We start from the raw sequence: 17,868 nt of genomic DNA on the forward strand, positions 1-17,868 counted from the left end.
ACACTCTCGAAAACTACATCTGCATATCATGTTACTGATTCAATGAACCTGCAATAATCAGAATGAAATGCGAGGGGGCTACAGGCTGACTCGTCTCAACTGGCAAGTAAGATTAGAAAAGGACAGTCTGCTACCTGATGTAGTGATCTAGGGGCGAAACTTAATATTTGTTCTGTGTGCAAGTAATGAAAGAATTTTATTGTAAATTACAGACAGCAGGCCTACATTATGAAGATAGCATAGCGCATATACAGGGGTTGGAAAAGACAATGTTAATGCCCATATAATATTCTGCAGAACCTCAGTTGGGAAACGGAATAGCATGCATTGTACTGGAGATTTATTCATGTAAATCTTAAATGTGATTTCTTTCTACCATTGCTCGCAAAAGAACTGCCTCATTTACATGAGAGATGTCTGGGACGAGTATTAGGCGAATCATTACTATTACACTGTACGCTATAGACTCGTTGACATTCAAATGCGGACATTCTTCAACCAGAGAAGACGTGTTATACAGCCTCATGATTTTCAAACCAGTCTCAAATATTTTCAGCCGAGTGATTAGGGAATTATTTTGGAATATTTAATGCTCTTGCTGCGATAAATCTTGTAGCACTGAATGAACTGTCGTCCAAATCGGTATCTAATTGCATACTGTGCTAAGAAACAATCTCTGGGCAACACTGGATGTTTTTATTTGTCGGTACTCTACGATTTGTGGATCTAGCGTTGCTGAAACAATCGATCTGTGTTCACCTTGTGTGTAAAGCTGCGTCCACACTACTCGAGTGACGCGTGTGCTCATGAGACTCACGAGCCTTAAGGGTAATGTGGACAGAGATAGGCTTCGACGGCTCCACTAGGCGGGCTCTCGAGCCGCCCGAGCCTACGGCTCGTCTGGCTCCGCCTGTTGTCAGTACATCAAAGGGACGCGCGGCGAACTGCGGGAGTGGTGTCAACGGCAGAAAGCCGCGATCGGTCGGCTAGCTGCACTCGTTCACTTACGTCTCGCCATTTTTCCTTTTTCTTTGTTGTGGACGTCCGGTTTCCTTTCAAAGTGGAGTGGACCGACAATTTTACTATTAAATTCGTAAATATTTACGAACAATGTCCTGTGTTGTGGGACGCCAAGAACTCCCATACTGCCCATACTTCGGGCACAATGGTTGATGCTACTTGCTCGGAGACTTAACTGAAGCTTGAGTAGGAATAACCAGTTGCTAGATATCAGAGCTTAAGTACCAACCGCTCAGTAACTGGTATAGCTTTCCGAAATTTGCTGTCAGCCTTTACTGCCTTCGGTCAAACCAAATTTATCAAATATTCGAAATCAGATGCGGACATACGGCAAAATAACTTGAAGTGTATGTTTTCAGCAGCCAAATCATACCTCAAATTACTCCCACTATATCTTTCTTTGCTTCTGAAAACTTCGATCACCCACTATTCACGTTTTCCCAGGTCTTTGTAGCTTCTTCTTCTATATCGTTCGTGAGCTAACAGGCACATTACAAATGGCTCTGAGCACCATGGGACTCAACATCTTAGGTCATAAGTCCCCTAGAACTTAGAACTACTTAAACCTAACTAACCTAGGGACATCACACGCACATTACAAAGAAGGTGACACTTGCTATAACCATTTCCTCCATTTTTAAATTAGGAAGTAGGCACTGGTCACGACTGGGAGTACGGAGTTGATCCTCATGAGTCAAAGCCTGGCAAGCAAAACTGGGGTAGTGTGGACGAAGACAGAAGCAACACGAGCGCGACTCAGGCAAGTTACACAAATCTGACGAGCACTAGTCTGGCGAGCACGAGCAGTGTGGACTGAGAGATCCGGCAAATGCAGTGCTACCATGAATGTATACTCTCTACAGTAAAAAAAAAAGTTCAAATGTGTGTGAAATCTTATGGGACTTAACTGCTAAGGTCATCAGTCCCTAAGCTTACACACTACTTAACCTAAATTATCCTAAGGACAAACACACATACCCATGCCCGAGGGAGGACTCGAATCTCCGCCGGGACCAGCCGCACTGTCCATGAAGGCAGCGCCTAGACCGCTTTTTTCTTTTTTTTTAGACGCTACCTTTTTTTACGCTCTATCCATCTTTCTTGTTTTTTTTTCTTTTTTTTTCTTCAATGTCAGGCTTACCACCTTTACTGACATACATTGTGTTGTACTACCGCATAAATAGTGTCTACAATGTCCATATGTTGACAAGTAGTGCCTAATTAGAAAATTAATGAATTAAGGAAATGAATAAAACTGAAAATGCCCAAATGAAAGACATGAGGACATTGTGGATACTACAAATGCAAAAGAAACATGCTCCTGTAGCAATGAAATGAGATTCGTGTCGGGGGCGACACCTGCTCACGACCCGACATTCGATAGAGCAAGAGAGCCATCTATCGACTCGTTCTCCAGACGTTGGTGTAAGACTGGGTCGTCTTCTCGAAATTAACTAAGGGTCCGTAAGTGTGATCGATGTCTATTTCGGCTTCTTCGTCTATCTCATCTCTCACCCGTCACACCCCATCTGGCCGGCGGGTCGGTAAATGTAAGTCGCAAGTAATTAGCGAAGTCTTGCCCATATTTCTTATGCTGTTGCAGCTTCGTGGGTCCATCAAGGAGAAAATGCCAGAAATCAATTTTGTCCTTTTCCGATTCGTTATACACGTAGCCCACCACCATTCCGCGTACCCATGTCACTGCATTGGTTTTTTGGACCGGAAAATAAGATTCTTGGGTGAAAAAAAGTGTGTCTGATGAAATTGTGTGAGGGGCGGAGCGTAATAGGAACGCCAATATCTGTTGTGCCAAGTTCCACAATGGAGCCGTCCCGCTACATGCTAACCGATGTTCATCAGTGTCCACTGTTGCGCAGCCTAAACATAGTGGAGTATCTGCCAAATGAATCGCGTGCCGCTGTTGATTCGTTGCGAACTTCCTATTTACCACCACATACCATGTTGAGCGTACCGACGTTGGGAGGTAAACGTTCCGTATAACGCACCATATCTGTCGCCAGTTCTTGTCTGGGTACTTCTTTTCCAGGGTATTCCTGGGACACCGGCGCAGTAAGAGTTGGTATACATCTCGCGTCGTCGGTAGTCGTGTTGTTGGGAAGGAATCTCTGACATAGCTAAGCTCAAAAAAAAAAAAAAAAAAAAAAAAAAAAAGACTTGAAATGTAACAGCTTCGGTGAAATATGGCCCACATTGACTGGGGGCAGCATTGAAGTGGGCGCTAGTACATCGGCCAGCGCACCCGAGATATTGCGAAATTGACCGCGCCACTGTCGGAACATCGTACTGACGAATAACGCCCGTGCCTTTGCATATACGTTCACTAGACCAAGTCCACCCTCTCCAGGTGGTAGCGTAAGCGTTGTGTATTGGATCTTAAACAGGTGTCCCACACTGACGTAGGTTCCGAAAGTTGCTTGTATCCGTGATGCCATTGTGCGCGTTAAAGGCAGGACATGCGCTACGTGAGTCTCGGTGCTAGGTATACGTTAACATAGGTCACTCTCTGAATCATTTCCAACGCTCTTAATTTCTGTAACAGCACCATTGTCCGCATCAGCTCTAATATGTGTCGGTAGTTATCCGCTGCTGTCCGCTGCACATCCGTGTGGAACGTAATACCTAGGCATTTTATGGTCTTAACTAACATGAGCGGGCCTTCCTCCCCCGGTTGTAATCCCCGACCGATATTCATGCAGCGTGATTTTTGTAGATTGAGCACGCTTCCTGCCGTCATCCCGTATCGCTATATCCATGCCAACGCTGTACGTACTTCTTCGCCTGTCCGTGCCACCAGCATCACATCGTCAGCATAAGCGCGGCAATGGAAGGTCAGTTGTGGCAACGGCACTCCCTCCAACCGTCTTCGGAGACCATATAGACAGGGTTCCAAAGCCATTGTATACAAAAATATCGAAAGGGGGCAACCTTGACGAACTGACCTTGAAATAGCTATGTAGTCAGTGCCCCGCCCATTCACCGAGACCTTTGATCGCACGCCGTGTAACAGTCGCATGATCACTAGAATGAAGGCCTGAGGGATTCCCAATCTGCCCATCACCGCATGCAAAAAGTTATGATCCACTCTGTCGAACGCATGATCGAAGTCAATAGCGACGAGTGCCCCACGCACTCGGCATGCCGCTGCTAATGCGATGATGTCTCGGTAGTCGCCGAGCGCCGTATGTACGTTACTCTTACCGCCGAGGCAAGTTTGATCGATGAGGAGTCTATCAGAAATTGAAGACCGCAGGCGAGCCCCAAGGATGCGCGCGAAAATCTTATAATCGCAGTTCAAGAGAGTGAGTGGTCTACAATCTCCTGGCCTTCTGCCACCGCGTGGTTTGGGTAATGGGATGATGATACCCTCCGTGAATTCGGCAGGTATCTCTGTCTGCGGTAACAGGAGTTCGGTGTACATCTGAATCCAGGTCCGTCCCATGAGGTATGTAAAGGCGCGGTAATATTCAATTGGGAAGCCGTCCTGTCCCGGGGACTTGTTCGGAGCCCCCCTGGTAATTGCATCTGTCAGCTCGTCCTCTGTTATCGCTGTGATGAAAGTCTCTGCATCCAGTGGTGGTCCTCTATCTGGCATTTCCGAGATGACATCATGTAGTGTCTCTTGGTTCACTTGCACTGGTCCATATAACTGGCGGAAATAGTCAGTAAACACATGCGCAATATCACGCTGGTGCACAACTTGCTGGCCAGTTTCAGAGATTAGTTCCCTGATCAATGTCCTGCGTCGTCGTTGGCGTTCACGTACTACGTGGTGCATGGAGGGGGTTTCCGCAGCAACTGTGTCCGCCAATCTCGCCCGGACCATTATACCTTCCATTCTTAGTCTCGTCAGCTGTAATAACTTGGCTTTTATTCTGCGCATGGCCGTGTGCCTTTCCGGTGATGGTTGTTGGGTCATCAGCTCCTTCAGGGCTGTAAAATAAAAATCAGCCGTCGTGCGGTTCCACTGCGATTTGTCCCGCCCGTATCGTATCAACGTTCTCCGTAACGTTGGTTTTGCGCATTTAATCCACCACTGGAGAACCGAGGTGTATGCTCGTTGGCGGCGAACGCAGGTCTCCCAGGCCGCCTCTATCGTCCGGTGACATTAAGTGTCACGTACAAGTGCACAATTCATTTTCCAGTGACCCTTACTCCGCCATATCTTCTGACGCGTTAGTGAAATCGTACAGACGTACGCCATATGATCCGTAAAAGCCGATGGCCAGATTTAGGCATCCAGTATCGCTGCCCGTAGAGCTCGTGTCACATACACTCTATCAAGTCTATTCGCCGAGTGTCCCGTTACAAACGTATAACCCGGTCTGTCGCCATGCTGCAGTTCCCAGGTATCCAGAAGCGCCATTTCGGTAATCAACGCACGCAGTTCCATGCATGGCACATAATGAGGTACTTGGTCCTTTTTGTCGACGACACTATTAAAGTCGCCGCCCACTATATAGTTATCATAGCGTCCAGCGAACAACGGTGCTATCTCTTCGATGTAAAAGGTCTCCCTTTCTCTTCGTTTTGTGGAGCCAGATGGCGCGTATAAATTGATGAAACGAACTCCGTCGACAGTGCCGAAGGGAGATACATGAGGTCCTCCAGTCCTATTCCTTCCCTGGTGAGAATCGCCACACCGCATCCACTTTCATCGTGCACTGAATAATGTGCCTCGTAGCCGTAGAAATCTGGCGGCGATGTGAAACGCACTTCTTGTAGGAATACAGTATCCACGTCCGCAGCGCGTAACATATCTTTCAGCATTTGAATTTTAAGTGGTGTCCGAATGCCATTAATGTTTATCGTGGCAATGCGGTACGCCTGGAGTGTGTTCATCAGTTGTAGGGCGGTGCCATTAGGCGTCTATCTGCACCCCCGGCGCTCCTCACCACACTAAGTTGTTCAACATTTCCCGATCCCTCCCGGCCTCTGGCCAGGACTATTCTCAATCGTCGCGTTCGTAGTTTCATTCTGTTCCTGCTGGTCCATTTCTTGCGCCCAGTCCCCCAGCATATTTCCGGAACTGGTCGAAGGGTGGGAGGCAACGTCGTCACCGCTCTGATGTTGGACAGTTGTCATCTCCACTTCTGCCTTCCGGTCACCAGAAGGAGAGTTCAAGTTATCGTCGCTGTGGAACCCCTGCATCGTCATCTCGGTATCTGTTGAATCCACTGGTCTCAGGTCGATACGTCGTTGTCGTCCACTGTCCCCTCGGGACTATGGCTATCGTCAGCAGAAGTCAGCCGACGCTTCTTTCTTTTCTTCGGCGAACGCTGTTTCCGTTGCCTTGCTTCCGCATCGGCTGTTTGGGTCGCGTATCCTCCCTCTTGGTCCTGGCCTATCACGCTCTCGGTGGAAGCACTGGCAGCCACCACGGATGAGCCTGGAGCGGCCGTCAGCTGCATCTCTTGTGTGGTGTCCTGTGGCTGCTAGGGTGGAACCGGTGGTCGGAGGTCCAGTCCATTGGTGTCCATTTTCTCTATAGGGGGCAGCTGTTGGTGCCCATCGGAAATCTCCCTCACATCGCCTCTCAGGGCTTCCACAAAGGTCAACGGTAAGACAGTCATCTGTTGTGGTGCCTGAACGTCATCCCGTGGAGTTTGCACTAAACGTCGCTGGAGGCATTCCGAGCGGACGTGACCTTCTTTCCCGCACCCCGAGCAAGTACGAGGTTGCCCATCATAGATTATAATCGCTCGACAACCTCCTATGTACAAATAAGAGGGGACGTGGTTTCGCAGTTCTATCCGTATTTGTCCCACCCCATTTAAAACGGGGTACGTGGTAAAACTCGTCCATTTCTCGGCCACATGGGATAGAACTGTACCGTATGGTCGAAAGGCGTCGGTAACAAGTTCAGACGGGACCTCAAACGGAAGTTCGAAGACTCGTATAGTGCGGATCCCCATTCCCGCGTGATCGACTGTAACTGCACCAACATTGCCGTCGGCATGACAGAAACGATACCCGTTCGGTGATCGTTGTAGAAGTCTTTCGCAAGCAGCCTCGTCAACAAGCTTGACATAGACGACGCTTGAAACGATCGATAAATTGATTCCCGCGATTTCCTGTGGATCGATTTTTACCTCTTCTTTTAAGAAACGTTTAATCTCGTGTGCCTTTGGTCGTGTGTAGTCGTTCGCAAAACTGAACTTCAAAGTCGTTTTTGTGTAAGAGTGTGCCATCTCGTTCTAGACTCACAACACCGCACGCCCGAAGCCGCTCCGGCGTAAACAAACAGGCGCTCGCACCACAGCGCGGGCGGCAGGCAACACGGTCCGCACTGTGTCACTGCCGAAGGCAGACTGACCGCTCGGCTAATCCCGCGCGGCACTCTCTACAATTCCTGTCCCACAGTTCACTCGATGCAGCTTAAGCCAAGCCGTCAAATTCGAGTCACAGACAGAACACTATTTTAACGCAGTCCTACACGGGGAACTAAATTTAATTCTTCTTCCTCTACTACATTTAGCAGGCAAAGTTTTCCTATGAACCACATATGTTGCTGTAATACTACATACAGAATCCATATATGGGTCTAGTAATTTTGCGTCGATTGTCTGCAGTTTGCTGACGAATTTCCCTCAGATAAAGTCTCTCAGGACGTATATTATTGCCCACTAACACCACCATAACGATGCTATAGTACGTTTATAATTAGTTGCGACTTTTAACGTTTGGCTCACTGGAGGGGATGTGACACCATTGCCCAGGCAATACAAATGGCGCGCCCGCTTTCCCCACCACGCCGCCAGCGTTTCGATTGGTACAGCGCCCCTTTGGCCACTCTGTGGATAAGCAGTACCATGTAGAGTCGCGTGTTAGATGCATATCTGCGTTCGTCGGCTTTCGTTATAAAGTGGTATTTTCTTTCGTTGAAGTGTTCTGCAGACATCAGGTATTGTGAACAATTGTTTTGTGTTGACGTTGTATTAATAATAGCAATGCAACACGTCTGAACACGAGGTTCGCATTAACAGTTGTCGCCGAAGAACACGTTCACTGGCTGTGAAGACAATATTCTGCTGTAAAATATTCCTTCGAATTCGACAATAGTGATGGTCAATGTGCATACCACTCTGTTGTGATGGATGAAGCTCCAACAATGCAATGGAGGAAACCAGACATTTTTCTCTGGGTTGAAAGAAATGTTACACTGAATAAAGTAGAATGCAGCACGTATAAGACAGAGTCATGGAACTTGTAGCGTTCTACAAGCCAAACACTCCACACATCGAAGTCGACGAATTAGCTAACGCTAAAGGGCATAGTTTAATACGGCTTTCTCCATTATCATGCTCAATTAAATCTGACTGAGGATATATGGGCCTAAGTGAAAAGTAATGTGGCAATAAACAACAAGAAATTTAGGCTCACTGAGGTTGAAATGCTGGCAAAAGAAGCCACTGCAATGACTGGTCTCAAGTGGTCACCCATACCAAGAAGGTAGTTGAAGAGAGGGATTCATGAAGGTCTGCGACGAGTTTTGAGTAATACATAACTTCTCTTGTTGCCTTGTTAAAAATCTACTCCTTTTGCCAAAACACAACAGATTGTCACTGACATTCTGACGCAGTTGAAAAGGAAACTGCGACAGAATCCTGAAACAGTATAATATTAAACTAGCTACCGAGGGCACGACAGGTCAAAAGTTCAAGAAAAAGGCCATTCTCAGTATAAAAATCAAAGTGTAACTTCATCAGTTAAACTCACAGTAATTCTCGTTTCACCAGATATCGCTGGTCTTTAAAAATAGCATTATTTCACTGAAAAAACTTGTAATTGCTTGAATCGCGGTAGATATGGAAGCTTCACATACTAATAGTATGGCAAAATATTCACATCTTTGCTTGCTATCATTGGCAAAATCTTGTTTCGATATCTCACGCCGTTTATGAGATACAAAGGATGTGTGAATATTTCATTCTGGCTTTTTCACTGGCACATGTGTTCGTGACAGAGCGCTCGTTACATACACTCCATTTTCTCAAGACTGGAGACAGATAGCGATATTCTTCCAAGTGTAAAAATAATTCGATATGCTATCTACATTTCATACGCAGCAACGTATGACATAACGTGCACCAAACGGAAATTCATAGCGACGTTATTTTCCACTGAAAACTATAAGAATTTCTTGCAGTAGTTTACCTAATATCGAAGTATTACAATAACTAGCACCATTAGCCATATGATAGGTAGTTCATCATGAAGCTGACAAAAACTATAAGAAGTGCGAGAATCAGAGTTTACTACCAAATAGTTTCCTTAAAATCGTTTGAGGAAGATGGCAGATCGGCCGGTTTACGCATCTTGCAGTTCACGCAGGCAATTGAGCCCGAAAGGTTCCGCGCCAAGTAGACCTGGCATTATTGTCACCTGCTGATGTGCTCAGCTCACGCTGACAACTAAGCTTTCCTCAACTCACTCCGTACTGAACTGTCAAAAGTCGCAGCTTGATGTAAACGCACTATAGACGCTCTGACAGCTACAGACGGCCACAGGAACAAGTCTGTGCCGGACAGGTGTCAGATATCAACGCACTACCTCAACCATGCGGTAGTTCAAGTTCTTCCTCTATGAGGCTCTTCTATTGCAGGGTTGAAGTTGCAGGAATTAAAAAAGTCGAATGGCGGCCGCCACGCCGCCCTTATCTATCGTGCGACAAGGCAGGGCCCCTTATCGATCACCTGACAAGCCATATTTCCCCGTTCACTACCCTCTCGCCCGTCCCTCTCCAGTCGGTATTAGTGTAGTATTAAAGCGAAGCAGTGTCACAGTGTCCTATTTTAGTGAGAATCAAAACGAAATCAGAAGCCCATCACCTTGGCTTTGCTCTAAGGAATCTGGATAATCTGAATTTTTGTACAACATTCAAAAATTTCTATCGAGAATCTATACCATGCAGCAACACACACACACACACACACACACACACACACACTCACACACACACACACACACACACACACATGTTCATCATACTGATGTCTAAAACATAACGAAGACCCCTCATAGTAAGAGCCTCAATGCTATTTTCAGGCATAAACACACGCGGCTAAAAAATTTCATGCGAAACAGTCATTTGACATTTCGAGAAAGGCCTAAATCACCGACATAGCAAAATTAACCTGACTGAATTTATACTGAAATTACTACGCTAATCAGGCAACCACACAAACAAATAGGCAGTCTGAATTACTGTCAGATACAGGAAACATGTAATTCATTCCATTACTTAAGCCACCACTTGGTGTAAGACACAATGCACCGTCAAATTAAATATTTCCATACATAAATTATTCCATGAAGCTTGTCAAGTGTTGCAGTAAAATTTCCATGTCTAGAATGTAAGGGATCCTTATTGGTGCTATTTTTACAAACCTTTTAGCAATGCTTCACCATAGCTAGTTCCATGGGGGGCGGGGGTGGGGTGGGGACGGGGGTGATAGATAATGCGTATAGTACTATACCAGAAAAACAATCTACTATTGTTCTTTATTTGCATTTAAACAAGGTGTACTAGAGGTTAAGTAGCGAAAGAACTTTGGAGGGATTCTGCAAGACTGCAATCACAACTAGGGTCCAAGGCTTTCTAGAACGGTTACGGACTGTATTTCCTACAACCAACTACTGGAGAGTGTCATGGCGGCTGCAATGTAACACGTGTTAAGTTCGGCTCGCGAAATTTAGTTGAATTCGAAGGTGTTCTCGCAGGTGGTGTTGTCTAGTACAAGTGGAAATCGTGAAAACAACAGTGTTCTGTGCACTAGTGCTATTTTTTTTCTGTGCTCCGCCAATATCTTCGAGAAAATGGTAAACAGAAGAGTGAACAGCAGCGCGTCCAGCAGCGGGGAAGCAGCAGGTGCGGCGGGCCCGCTCTTGGCGGAAGGTGCGGCCGCGGCTCCCGGTATAGCGGAGCTGGTCCGCTCTGAGGTAAACGCTGCGCTCCGCGATAAAAACAATCTCGATCTGATAGCAGGCACTATATCAGATACTGTAACGGCAGCAGTATTGGCCAAAATGCGTGAAACTGTTGAGGCCAATACTGCCGAAATTACAGCACTAAAAAAGTCTGTGTCTGAATACGAGAAAAAGGCACGAGAGTTGGAAGTCAAACTATCTGCCGCAACTGACGAACTAGAACAGTACCAAAGGCGAAATAGTCTACGACTGTTTGGAGTAGTAGAAAATAAGGAAGAAGACACGGACAACCTGCTTATACAGGTTGCGCGTGAAAAATTAGGCGTTGAAGTGACCAAGGCAGACATTGACAGGAGCCATCGGGTGGGACGAAAATTACCAGGTGCCACCAAACCTCGTCCAATAATAATTAAATTTGTCTCGTACCGAAAAAGGGCAGAGATCTTTACCCAGAAGAAGAAGTTAGCAAGGACAGGGCTTACAATAAGGGAAGATCTGACACACGAACGGCTAAAGGTTTTAAACAGTGCCATATCCCATTTCGGTCTTCAGAATGTGTGGACTCAGGATGGCAGAGTAATCATTAAGACAGCAGCTGGAAAGAAGACAGTCACAAACATGACAGAACTGAATAGTATTAAGTGAAGTTACTCGAGCCAAAAGTGCAAACTTAACACCATTTGCAATTGTAACAGCCCCAATACTCAGATATAGTCTTGTAATTTTATTAATTTTTTAATTATACCCATATTTGTACCTTCAACTAATTGTTTTTGTAACTGTATTAACTTTTCACTATTTTTTTGTGTCTGTAGCTCTAACCATTACTTAATTTTAGTTACTGCTAATTCTTTTTTTCATTTTCTCAGTTTATTCTCTTCCGTTCTGAAATATTTCTATTGCAATTATTAGTCTTTCCTTTAGTTCATTAATCACCCATCTCTTCGGTTTAAATTGTTCATAACAAAAATCACTATCAGTATCACTTTAGCAAATTTCAATCAAATTGTAGCTTCCTACGATAATCACTACCAGTATCACTTCAGTAAATTTCAATTTAATTCTAGCTTCCTACGATAATCTATTAATTACTAAGCTTACTTCTCTCTGCTGGCAGCATCGGCCTCTTAAATCACTCCCTTCTCCCTTATTTCCACTCTAAGCTGTTTCAAATACGCTAATTACATTTCTCCTCTTACGACAGAGGATACACAGTGACACACAGCCGTCACTATTTTGGTCATATTCTCCTTGCACAGAATACCACTAATCCATTTTCTATACTCCCGCAACCTCAGAAAATCTTTAGCAGGCGCCTTTCTTTCGGCACTCGCGGTGTCACAAACAGGGCGTGCAAAATCTCGGACACCCCTGTGTTATGTCACTTGGCGGAAGCAGCGGCCAGTGCTCCTCGCGGCAGGTAGTGCCTAACAAAGGGACAAACCAGTCTGCCACCCTACTCCAGGTTGCTCGGCGGAACGCGTCAGAGCTTTTAACAGCTCACTGTAACATCCAGTCTTTACCTGCGCATTACGAAGAACTTAGCCTCCTCTTCAACCAACTAAACTACCACGTAATCCTCTTATCCGAAACGTGGTTGAAACCACACATATCCTCTGCATCTTTTCATCTCCCAGGGTACACATTTCTTAGGGCAGACAGATCAAAAAAGCGAGGTGGCGGGGTCGGCGCGTATATACGAACAGATCTCAAAGCGAAAGTCTTATGTACGTCAAATCCTGCTGAAGAAAAAGAGGCTGAATTCATGTTCATTGAAATAAATATACAAAGTCGGAAATTCTTGACTGGCGTCGTTTACAAGCCGCCAAAAATAAGCTCAATGAGTTCCTTCCAGTCGGAATTACATTCACTTAAGTGTCAATACGAACATGTCATCGTAATGGGTGACTTGAACATAGACCTGCTAAGAGACACTCCCTCCGCAAGAAACCTAAGAAGACTGTTTAGTTGCAATAGCATGAACATTCTTCCATTACAACCTACACACCATACGGCGCACAGTCATACTCTTATAGACGTAATCGCAACGAAACAGACTGACAAAGTAAGAGATGTTGGTCAAACATCGGCCCCTGGCCTCTCAGCACATGATGTAATATTCCTGGCCTACTCTGTGCAGCCCCCAAGGATCAAATCGCGTTACATAACTTGAAGGAACATGAAACGTATTGACCTTGACGCTCTAACAGCCGATTGCTCAGAAATCTCATGGCATCAAATAATCAGAAAACCCACAATCGACGGCCAAATTAATGAACTTGGTGATAAACTCACTGCCCTCTATGACAAACATGCACCTGTGCGCACAATCCGTGTAAGAAAATCTCCTGCTCCCTGGCTGACAGCTGAATTACGTCAAATGATGACTAATAGGGATGCTGCCCACAGGCGTTTCAAGGCAGATCCGAAACCCGAGCGTTTCGAAGAATATAGAAAGCTACGGAACAGAGTGAAACAATGCATTCGCAATGCTAAAATCAGGCACGCTCGCTCCCTTGTATGCAGCGATCTGACGCCCACGACTCTATGGAAGAATCTCCGTAGCTTGGGGGTCGGAAAGGCAAAATCGGAAACTACTTTTCATGTGTCAGCTAACGAATTAAATGAATTCTTCTCTGCACCTCTGAATACCAGCACAGCTGATAATTACCGTCCACAAGAATCCCCAAACATGATAACTAACAACGATACCTTCCATCTAAAACATGTAACAACAAATACGGCAAGAAAAGCAATAATGAGAATCTCTTCTGATGCAATAGGCAACGACAGTATCGGTATAACCATGATTAAGAATGTTGCCGATATCTTAGTACCTGTCTTAACTGACATATTTAATTTTTCCCTCGTGAACGGAATATATCCCACTGCATGGAAAAGAAGCCTAATTCGACCCATCCCTAAGATCGAAAACCCGCAACTGCCTAGTGATTACCGACCAATTAGCATACTGCCTGCTGTTTCCAAAGCACTTGAATATATTGTTCATGATCAAATCACTGAACACTTGCATGAATTCAGCCTATATGACAAATTTCAATCCGGTTTCCGTAAACATCACAGCACAAACACTGCTCTAATTAAAGTAACTGATGACCTGAAATATGCCATCGACAATCGAAAGGCAACAATATTGACGCTACTGGACTTCAGCAAAGCTTTTGACACTGTTAACTTTGACATATTGCTCAGAAAAATGCAACAGCTTAATTTCTCTGACAGTGCAATGAGATGGTTCGAAAGCTACTTAAAAGACAGACAGCAATGTGTTGTCTGCGTAAATGAAAAATCTTCCTGGAAACATGTTTCGTCGGGAGTGCCACAAGGATCAGTCTTAGGACCACTTTTGTTTTCTTTATATGTCAACGATATTTCGTCGGTTCTGTCCTCCTGTAAATATCATTTCTATGCCGACGACCTCCAGCTCTACCTAAGCGTCAGACCTGAAGATATAAACACTGCAATCGCTCAGATGAATGATGATCTGTCTTCAGTAGTGAGATGGGCGAAAAACCTGGGGCTTAAACTAAATGCAAAAAAGACGCAAGTAATCTTAATAGCCCATCAGAAATTAATAAGTTCAGATTTCCGCGAACGGCTACCTCCTATTCTGCTCGACGGTACTCCAATACCATATCAGAAAACAGTGAAGAACTTGGGTGTAACTTTGGATGAGCATCTCAACTGGGCGGAGAATACAGTCGCAGTGTGCCGAAAGACGTCTGCTTGTCTCTATGCTCTCAAAAAGTTTCGGAACATATTTCCACAGGACTTGAAACGCCAGCTCGTGCAAGCACTCGTTCTACCGAACCTCCACTATTGTGATGTGATTCAACAAGGCATGAGTAGTGAAAACAAAAGACGGCTAGAGCTAACCATGAATGCCTGTGTGCGTTACACCTGCAACATTCGCCGATATGATCATGTTAGTGCTTCATACTCCGAGCTAGGGTGGCTGCGGCCGGACAAATTGCGTGACTACCACACTCTATGTCTACTCCACCGACTCCTCATCGCGCAAGCACCCCAGTACCTTGCTTCAGAGATTAAAAACCTGTCATGTCATCATAATCGAAACACGAGGTCACTCTTATTTGGTATCCTAACTGTGCCCACTCACAAAACAAAAACTTTTGCAAACTCCTTCTCAGTTGCCGCTGTCCGCCTCTGGAACAAACTGCCCCTTACCTTGCGCAAAATTCGATCTCCTGCTGCTTTTAAGAAGAAGTTGAAGTATTTCCTACTATCATCCTCACAAAGTTCTCCACAAAATTAATGTACAAGGACAATCCCCTCATCTGTCAAATAGCAAAGCTAGCGTCTCCTATCTTGCTCCTGAGATGCCTTCCTCTTCATCTTTCTCTATTAGCCACGCAATCTTCTTTTCCTTTATATTTCCTTAATTATGTTTCATCATGTCTCTATTCTTCTCCTCCCTTCACCATGAGTCTCCCTCATACTCCCTGCTGCCGGCACTCCTATCTAAAATCTGTCTCTTCAATAATGTCTAATTATAACAGTACTTGTGACCTAAGAATATAAACTCTATATGTATGTATTTTTCCAGGTGTACCTTTCAAATTGTTTATTTCACTTTTTGTACTAGATGTAGTTTAACATGCCTACTAAAACATATGAATGTAAAATAAGTAGAATGCCTGGTTAGATGTAAGAGAGGGCCTGATGGCCCTAATCTTGCCAGGTTAAATAAATAAATAAATAAATAAATAAAAATAAATAAATAACATCAAAATGTAATCAGAATACGCAATGTAAGAAAAAGAAGACACACAACACAGCCGCGCGTTGTAGCCGCGCGGACTAGGGCGTCTTGCCACGGTTCGTGCGGCTGCTCCCGTCGGAGGTTCGAGTCCTCCCGTGGGCATGGGTGTTGTGTTGTCCTTAGCGGAAGTTAGTCTAAGTTAGTTTAAATAGTGTGTAAGACTAGGGACCGATGACCTCAGCAGTTTGGTCCCTTAGCAATTCACACATATTTGAACATTTGAACACACAACACAGCAAAAGTAGGAACGCAATTGCGAAACATTTTTTAGGAAGATGTTTAGATGGGATGTTTTTATTGTGACACATCACATCAGCTGCACATTTTGGTAATACACCACGAGAGCTACGTATAACAAATTACTTAGAGTCATCATTCGAAGATGGAAGTGGTAGTGGAACAAGACAGAGGTGAAGCACACAGACAGGTGTTACAAAACGATGCCATTAAACTTCGAAAGATTATAGAGGGTGTCTTGAGCAACAAATTCAAGATAGGAACCTTTGTCCAGAATATCATCCAATGACGCTACAGAACGTCGAAGTTATAGGAGCTGGCGCAGCAAGCGTGACTTTGTACACTGTGGGAGCATAGTCGGAACGTCACCAATGTTGTTGTCTCTTATGAATGCAGTGGTCTGTTGCCTCAGTGGAAGACATTTCCGGACACAAATTTCCATCCACAGTTTATTTTTCTACAGTACATTGAAAAATGTTGGTGATTTTAGAGGGTCCAGGATAATAAACTTCGAACGCAGCCCCGTGTCGGAAGACGTCAGCCACCAAGGCAACAGAGCATTGCATCATGGGAGACAAGGCTTGCTTACGCAATAGCTTGCTCCATCTTCTCTACTGGCGATCGAGGCAAATAATCATGACCACCGAATGTCAAACAAGACGGGTCTGTTGTAGGACGTTCCACCTATGATCCATCAGTGAATAAAGCGACATTTGCTGCGGAAGGAGCGACATAGCAGTACGCGCCAGCACCTGTAACCTCCACACTCTGTAGTGTCGCTGGACGACGTTTCCAGGCACAGGAGTAGGGAAATAATGTTCGTTCTGGTGCATTTTGCACTGTTCCCAAATTTATTCGAGATGGCAACTCTTCTTGGATGGTCCCACAAATCCTCTCCCTGAGGGTGGATGTAGCAATGTCACACTGTTGACCTCACCAACCCCACTCTTCCCCATCCCCCCTTCCCCTCCCCACCGCCACTTGTGAACTGGCAGGAGAAAACACTCAATCTGTGTTGAGCTGTTGGAGAGGAAGGACATAGGGTACTGTCTTGGGAATTGTGTTTTTTTATTTATATGTGTATTATCCAGATGGAAGACTCTAAATTTTGGTGGGGAAACCGAACTGACAATTACCTTACAGCCTTGCTGCATAAAATTCAAACAAAATTGGTGGGATGATAGCAAATCGCTCTCGTGAAAAAACAGATATCATGACACGAAATGAGAAGCAAATTCAAGCAATCTGTTGTTTATTAATTTAAATATTAATTAAATTGGCGGGAAATGTGCTCAGTTTATGAGAAGTTGGCGTTGGACAGAGAGGAGTTTAATGGCTGTGCTACCTGTAACCATACAGCTGAGGATCGCGTCTGTAGCCTCCTACACAAAGAATGGAAGGAAGTGATCATGGATGAGTGTAGGGGGAATACATTTCATCAAATAATAGTGATGTTGCTCGATATACTGAGGATGCATTTTGCAACTCAAAGAGACTACTGCTTGTACTGGAGCTCGTCACGTTTTTTTGAAATGGCCAGTCAACCCACAGCATAGGAATGAAAAATAAGTGCTCGCCTTGGTCTATGAGGATCAACTAAGGACACAGGAAACAGGTTTTGTTCCTTTCTCCGATCATGTTTGTGTATGTGTGCTCTAGTCTACAGTAACACTCGAAATTGCCGGGGAACTGCCCTATAGCCACTGCCACAAGAATTTCCTCCTAATGACCTGCAAGAGAAATAGCTGCTGAGAAAGTTGTGCACACAAGTACATAGATAGTAAGACAGGACAGGCCAGCAAACTATAACTGAAGTGTAGGAGAAGTTGCCTCCTACCGGTAGATAAGTGTATTGCTGT

The sequence above is a fragment of the Schistocerca serialis genome, chromosome 3, assembly GCF_023864345.2.
Source record: "Schistocerca serialis cubense isolate TAMUIC-IGC-003099 chromosome 3, iqSchSeri2.2, whole genome shotgun sequence".
Lineage (NCBI taxonomy): Eukaryota > Metazoa > Arthropoda > Insecta > Orthoptera > Acrididae > Schistocerca > Schistocerca serialis.